The sequence below is a fragment of the Caretta caretta genome, chromosome 5 (assembly GCF_965140235.1).
Source record: "Caretta caretta isolate rCarCar2 chromosome 5, rCarCar1.hap1, whole genome shotgun sequence".
In the NCBI taxonomy this organism is placed as follows: domain Eukaryota; kingdom Metazoa; phylum Chordata; order Testudines; family Cheloniidae; genus Caretta; species Caretta caretta.
This window is the reverse complement of record NC_134210.1, coordinates 42,741,882-42,750,066: the sequence shown is the minus strand read 5'-3', so window position 1 is coordinate 42,750,066 and position 8,185 is coordinate 42,741,882.

Genomic DNA, 8,185 nt, shown 5'->3' with positions numbered 1-8,185 from the left:
TGTTACAGTGATGTTTTTATGGTTAACTATTGTACTTCTGAGGTATGGTGACATTAATAAGTAGTGATTCTGAAACAATGCCACTAACTGCTCACAATATGAAATTATTACTTCATGATCACTAACATATATACTGCTATTGCAAAAGAAGATAAAACAAAGTGAGAGTTTTATTCTGAACTTCAGTATGCAGGCAAGGATTTCCTGACCATTACAGGGGATGCCAGCTCCACTTAGTTAAGGTTGAGAAAACCCTTCCTTTTATAGGAAGACTTTTTTTAAGTGCTCTAAAACCTACCTGGTTACTCAAGTTGCCTTGAAATTTGGTGTGCCTCATTAAGGTGCAGGGCCTGGTTAGTGATCCACATTTAGGGTCATTTGATGGAGTCCCCCACCAAAACCAGCATTTTTTTTAAGACTGAGATTCTGCCAGTGTTTCCTGATGTTCAAACCATAGCTGTGATTGGGCTCCGGCGGGTCTAAATCACTCAACACTTACCTCTGCTTTTGCATGGCACCCACCACCCTTTGGGGAAGCAGTATTGAAAATGTTATTCAGTGAAGGATTACGCTCCATAGATGGGTCAGTGGCTAGGCTTGAGCCTTACACTCTTACATGCCAATGGTCACTAACTCCTAAACAAAACAAATAATTGTCTTTCATTTTTAAAAACACACCGAAACCCAAACTGAAACCCCAAGGAAAGTAACTGACACTTAGTTCAGAACTAGTGTTGTACAGTGCCATCTTGTGCCCTTACAGAACATCAAGTTCAGAAAAAACTCAAACGTCTGAAAACCAGGAAAGAGAATTAAGGTTCATGCCCAGGCAAAATTATCTCTGCCCCCTTCAAGCAATGGAGGTTAGGGCTCTAACCATGGATGTGTGAGACCTAGGTTCAAGTCCCCACACCAAATCGGACAAATCGCAGCATAGGACTGAAGGTAGGTTCAAAAGTTGGGCTATTGAGGGTCTTTCATTTTTTGAGAGAGAGCTGACCAGAGGGCACCTAGGAGAGAATTCACAGCGCCTCTCCCCAGCCTGTCAGTCAGGTGCCTAAGGCCCAGATCAGTGAGATTTAAGAACCAAAATGCCTTTGTGGCTCTGGGCCCAAGTCCTGTCCCTTTCCTTTGCATTTCACTCCTGACTAGTTTAGGTGGCTCTCCAGATGGTTTGCTGCCTCTGAGAATCCCTTTCTTAGGTGCTTTACTCTCTCCATACAATGCATGCAGTGCCTTGCACCTAACTCAGGGCTGAGAATTGCACATGGCAGCAGGGTGCCCAGGAATTAGTTATGTTTGTAGCCACAAAGTAGTATTAATAAACTCAGCTACATATGCAAGAATTATTCTATGTTATGCTTTAGAAAAAGAAAGTTATTCAGTGCTAGAAAGGTTACTTTAAATCCCTTCTTCCCCCACTGCTAACAAAATAAGCAGCATTTTTACAAATATAACCTACAACTTAACAGACAAGATCCAAATGCTTTGAGAGTGTCCCTTACAATCTAAATTAAATGTAAATTTGGAAATGTTAATTTAAACTGCTGTCCATTCTTAACACTCCTTTAAATACACTGCAGTCCTTTAGCAGATCAAACTAATGACCGGCTAAAGGAAGTATGTTATTCAAAGGTGTGTTGTTGCTAATAAAAGTCTATTGGCAGGAAGTGTACAGAGAGGCTCTCAAACACAGGATGAACTCATGCAATTATCCAATTATTGATAAAGCCACATGCTAGGACAAAATCTAATTAAAAATCAAGAACAAGACTACACTCTTGCATTATATTCTCTTCTAAGATAAATCAGTTCTATCCTATTAAACATAGATAGCAAGTTGGGATGTTCCTATTGTAATCCTCAATGATAACTTTTTCAGAACATGAAGCACAGGGGAGTGGCAGTTTTATGAGTAAAGCAAATATCTACAACGCACAAATCTCTTCTGTAATTGACTTTGGCTTGGCACTGAGAACAGTACAACATGAGTCAGATTTACATTTGCCTTCCTTTTTAATGAAATGTATCACATAACTAAACAACTTCTGAAATATCCTTAACCATCATGAGGTAATAATTTGGAAAGGTTTAATTTTCCACAATGTACGTTGATCAATGATAATGGGCTCTGCTCCTTACTACAAGCTGCAAAAATAAATAAAATCAGCATCAGTTTTAAATATTTTTTGAAGTTTTCTTGATAACTAAACACTTCCTAGGCTAACAGAGGCATTGTGGGGTCCACTTAACTATTCCTTTGCAGATCATGTTCATGCAGTTTGAAAATGTAGGTTATTAAGGGCCAGATACTCCAAGGAAGTTGATGGAAGTTAGGAGCCTGAATACCTTTGAGGATCTGTCCCTAAGTCACAGAACTGAGACCATGGTGATCAGAGATCTGTTCTCTGTAAATACCAATCACTACAGATCTCAAACAACCTTTTAAAATAAATGTGTTTAATCATAAATAATTTAATTTAGAAAAAATGCACATGCTGAGTAAGCTACTGTTAGCTCTGTAATCTGATCACTCAAGTGAAACCAGCAGGTTTACCTAGTCTTAAAAATAGTAAAGATATCATTATACAATGTTTAAAGGTCGAAATATTTATCTTGAGGTAATAGCTTTGATCATGCTACTAAACTCAGCCTTCACTTCCACAGGAATTTTCCCAGGGGTTACCAATGAAGGATGTTAGGCCCCTTGACTATGGACCCTCAACAGGATCTTTGCTCCTTTTATCCCCTTCAAAGTCGGCCGCATTGGGGAGGGGGAAGGGATTGGCCCTCAGTAATTATTTTAAAAGACTAATAATAAAGGTGTCAGGGGTTACCGAAAAGATGACAAGATTAATTACTTGTCCATTCCATTAACAGCACCAGAAGAGTCAGGTATAGCTATCACTGCCCTTCACCACTATGGTGGGAAACATTAAGAAGATTGGAACAGACAGAAGGAGGGAAAGAAAAGGAGATATTAATAATTGCATGAGTGAATATTAAAATAATGAGACACTCAATCTGTTACTTCATGTAGGTTATATCACTGCTAGCAGGGGATTAAGGAAGGGTTAAAGTTAGAGTCTCACCTGGTTAAAAATAACTTTTGCTCACTAAAGAAAATTTCTTATATTCTGTATCAATGGATATATACAAGTGCTGCTTGATTTATCAAGATTATTAGGTCTTCTATCATTCAGATAAAGACAGATAATAAAAAGCCACAGAAAAGGATTTCCCCCCTCAAACTCTTTAATTAAAAATAAAATTAACAAATGAAATGATGTATCTTTATATAATAACAAACCCAACTAAGTATGGGTGTGGATCTGTGCCTATAACAAATAATATCAAATGGATAAAAAGCCAGACCGTGTACATATGTTGTTTAACTTGAAAGTAGTGATTGTTTCCCTACATCCTTGCAAACTGATCACAGTTCTGTGTTGCTCTTAGTGTTTTGCTTTATTATGAGGTTTATTCAGAACAGGTCAAGCTATATAGATTCTTCTTGTCCTGCTGGATTCATCCATGTTCTTAGGGTTGCTATTTTACATAGTGTTAACAACAGTAATAGAGCTTTTATAACAGTTTCACAAAATGTTAACATCATTAACACCAAGGATACACAACTGTGGTATTTGAGAAATAACAATTTCCAACATGTTGTTCATTGTGTGTGTTGCTCAAAAGGCTTGTATTAGTTGTCAGGACCATATTACAAGAAAATAGGAGGTTTCTTGTAATTTTCATTTATTATGAATGCTGTGCTCTTTTTTGTATTTTCTGTCATCTAAGCCTGATGAAATAAAACTTCTGTAGATGTTACAGGTTGGAAAATATAGTGTGTTTTTTATAGCTGTCAAACAGTGCTTTTGACTCATTTCCATATTTAAATATTTATTTCAAAGGGCAATGGTGCTTATGAAGTTGCATTAAGTTAGGTTCATTAGTATTTTACAGGTTGCTGGTATAAACACTTTAACAGGTCTTAGTATCAACTTTCCAATAGGATGCAGTTACTTTAGACTTTTGTGAGGACTGAAGTTTAAAACTATAGCTTCTGAGCTGCAGGAAGTGCAGTCAGTGCTTATGTGAAATGCTTCTTTATTGTAGGTATGCAAAACCTGCTATTTATGTGGTTTTATGGCAACAGCTTTTTAGGCCAAAACTTGTCCATATTTGGAATATAGAATCAATTTGTCCTTGTCGCCCATTATTGACTGTACCCATTACGTTTTATATTGCATTCAGAAACTGTATATCTGATCTTGTGCCAGATCTTGTCTGTAACTTGTTTATGGGGATTGTCCATATAAATCACTCTTAACAAATAAAGGCATTAGTAAGATAACAAGGGGCCAAATTTTTCAGCTCCCAGTCGAGTGCATCCTCCAAAATTTAGAGGGTAGACTACTGTTTCTTCAAGCATTCCACTTGAATATCTATAAGGAATAGTATCAGGAGGTAGCCATGTTAGTCTGTATTCACAAAAAACAATAAGGAGTCCGGTGGCACCTTAAACCCTAACACATTTATTTGGCATAAGCTTTTGTGGGTAAAACACCCCACTTCTTCAGATGTATGGAGTGAAAATTACAGATACAGGCATAAATATATATTGACACATGAAGAGAAAGGAGTTACCTTACAAGTGAAGAACCAGTGTTGACAGGGCCAATTCAATCAGGGTGGATGCAGTCCACTCCCAATAACTGATGAGAAGGTGTCAATTCCAGGAGAGGCAAAGCTGCTTTTGTAGTGAACCAGCCACGCCCAGTGCCTATTCAAGCCCAAATTAATTGCATTAAATTTGCAAATGAATGGTAGCTCTGCAGTTTCTCTTTGAAGTCTGTTTGTGAAGTTTTTTGTTTAAGTATAGCTACCTTTAAATCTGTTAGAGAATGTCCAGGAAGATTGAAGTGTTCTCCTACTGGCTTTTGTTATTCTTTTACGTAGAGACTGTCTAGTTTGGCCAATGTACATGGCAGAGGGGCATTGTTGGCATATATCACATTAGTAGATCATAGAATCATAGAATATCATAGAATCATAGAATATCAGGGTTGGAAGGGACCCCAGAAGGTCATCTAGTCCAACCCCCTGCTCAAAGCAGGACCAATCCCCAGTTAAATCATCCCAGCCAGGGCTTTGTCAAGCCTGACCTTAAAAACCTCTAAGGAAGGAGATTCCACCACCTCCCTAGGTAACGCATTCCAGTGTTTCACTACCCTCTTAGTGAAAAAGTTTTTCCTAATATCCAACCTAAACCTCCCCCACTGCAACTTGAGACCATTACTCCTTGTCCTGTCCTCTTCTACCACTGAGAATAGTCTAGAACCATCCTCTCTGGAACCACCTCTCAGGTAGTTGAAAGCAGCTATCAAATCCCCCCTCATTCTTCTCTTCTGCAGACTAAACAATCCCAGTTCCCTCAGCCTCTCCTCATAAGTCATGTGTTCCAGACCCCTAATCATTTTTGTTGCCCTTCGTTGGACTCTCTCCAATTTATCCACATCCTTCTTGTAGTGTGGGGCCCAAAACTGGACACAGTACTCCAGATGAGGCCTCACCAATGTCGAATAGAGGAGAACGATCACGTCCCTCGATCTGCTCACTATGCCCCTACTTATACATCCCAAAATGCCATTGGCCTTCTTGGCAACAAGGGCACACTGCTGACTCATATCCAGCTTCTCGTCCACTGTCACCCCAGGTCCTTTTCCACAGAACTGCTGCCTAGCCAGTCGGTCCCTAGTCTGTAGCTGTGCATTGGGTTCTTCCATCCTAAGTGCAGGACCCTGCACTTATCCTTATTGAACCTCATCAGATTTCTTTTGGCCCAATCCTCCAATTTGTCTAGGTCCCTCTGTATCCTATCCCTGCCCTCCAGCGTATCTACCACTCCTCCCAGTTTAGTATCATCCGCAAATTTGCTGAGAGTGCAATCCACATCATCCTCCAGATCATTTATGAAGATATTGAACAAAACCAGCCCCAGGACCGACCCCTGGGGCACTCCACTTGATACCGGCTGCCAACTAGACATGGAGCTATTGATCACTACCCGTTGAGCCGGACAATCTAGCCAACTTTCTACCCATCTTATAGTGCATTCATCCAGCCCATACTACTTTAACTTTCTGACAAGAATACTGTGGGAGACAGTGTCAAAAGCTTTGCTAAAGTCAAGAAACAGTACATCCACTGCTTTTCCTTCATCCACAGAACCAGTAATCTCATCATAGAAGGCGATTAGATTAGTCAGGCATGACCTTCCCTTGGTGAATCCATGCTGACTGTTCCTGATCACTTTCCTCTCATGTAAGTGCTTCAGGTGCAGGTGAATAAGCCCCTGGTGGTACACCTGATGTAGTTGGGTCCTCTGATGGTGTCACAAGAGTAGATATGGGGACAGAGTAGGTAACAAGGTTTGCTACAGGAATTGGTTCCTGGTTAACGTTTCCGTGGTGTGGTGTGTAGTTGCTGGTGAGTATTTACCTTAGGTTGGGGGGGAAGGGGCTGTCCGTAAGTGAGGATTGGCCTACGTCCCAAGGTCTGAGAGAGTGAGGGATCATTTTCCAGGATAGGCTGTAGATGGTTGATGATTATGTGCTGGAGAGGTTTGTTTCCTCACTTCCCTCCTGGGGAAGTGAGGAAACGATTGACAGAATGAGATGGGTACCCAGATGTCACCCACTACAGGACAGGCCCAACAAGAAAAACATCACGTACAGCCCCCAGCTAAAACCTCTCCAGCACATCAACAACCTATCCTGGAAAACAATCCAGGATTTTTAATGGTCCCAGTTTACCAATCAATTCGGATCATTCTGTGTGACTGCCTTGTCCTAAGGATTTAGGACATTTAGGACAGCAGGAGTTTGCCTGGGATTGGTGAGTATCCGAGTGCGTGTTTGCTGAGTAAGTATCTGAGCGTGTGTTTGCTGGGAGGGCAGTGTGGGAGCCTGAGCGAGTTCCTGATTGGCTGGTAGCCTGCAGGGGGTGGGCATTGGGGCTGTCTGTTTGTTTCAGGGAAACCTAGCTGTTTAAAAATAGCCAGAGCTTGGCGAACCAGCTGAGCGGCGGCGAACCAGCAGAGCAGCACACAGCAGGAGTTTGCCTGGAGTGAGCCCAGTGAGGCTTACATCTTGCCAACTTCTCTGAGGAAGCTCATAGTAAGAAGGTGATATGGAAGGGGGGGGATTCAGCTGTTGTGACCTGCACTGGATGTGCCATGTTTGTCTTTCTTCCACAGGACAGAAGCGACTTTGTCTGTACAAAGTGCAAGCTGGTCTCCATATTGGAAGAGAAGATTGAAGGTCTGGAGCAACAGATAACGACCCTGCGTTGCATACGAGAAACTGAGGATTTTCTGGACAAAAGTCAGGATATGCTTCTACGGGCACAAAGCTCTAAAGATTTAGAGCAGGTTGCACAGCGGAGCCAAGAGGCCAGTGAAGAAGCTTGGCAACGTGACCTCCAGAAGAAGAAGGGGGAATGTCCGGGTTCCAGCAACGCGGACACAGGTAACTAACCGCTTTCATGTTCTCTCCACAGGTACCTTTGCGGAGAGTGGACCAGATGATATGTCTGGGGGGAGAAAGCAGAAGGAGACTCCGCTGGTTGGAAGGCATGAGATGCACTGTCCTGAGATGGGGGGTTCCACGACCACCACTCCCAAGAGAAGGAGGTGGGTGGTGGTGGTCGGGGACTGAGTCATCTATCTGCCGCCCTGACCGGGAAAACCGAGAAGTCTGCTGCTTGCCAGGGGCTAAGATTCGCTATGTGACGGAGAGACTGCCGAGACTCATCAAGCCCTCGGATCGCTACCCCTTCCTGGTTCTCCATGTGGGCACAAAATGATACTGCCAAGAATGACCTTGAGCGGATCACTGCGGACTGCGTGGCTCTGGGAAGAAGGATAAAGGAGTTTGAGGTGCAAGTGGTGTTCTCGTCCATCCTCCCCGTGGAAGGAAAAGGCTGGGGCAGGGACCGTCGAATCGTGGAAGTCAACGAATGGCTACGCAGGTGGTGTCGGAGAGAAGGCTTTGGATTCTTTGACCATGGGATGGTGTTCCATGAAGGAGGAATGCTGGGAAGAGACAGGCTCCATCTGATGAAGAGAGGGAAGAGCATCTTTGCCAGCAGGCTGGCTAACCTAGTGAGGAGGGCTTTAAAC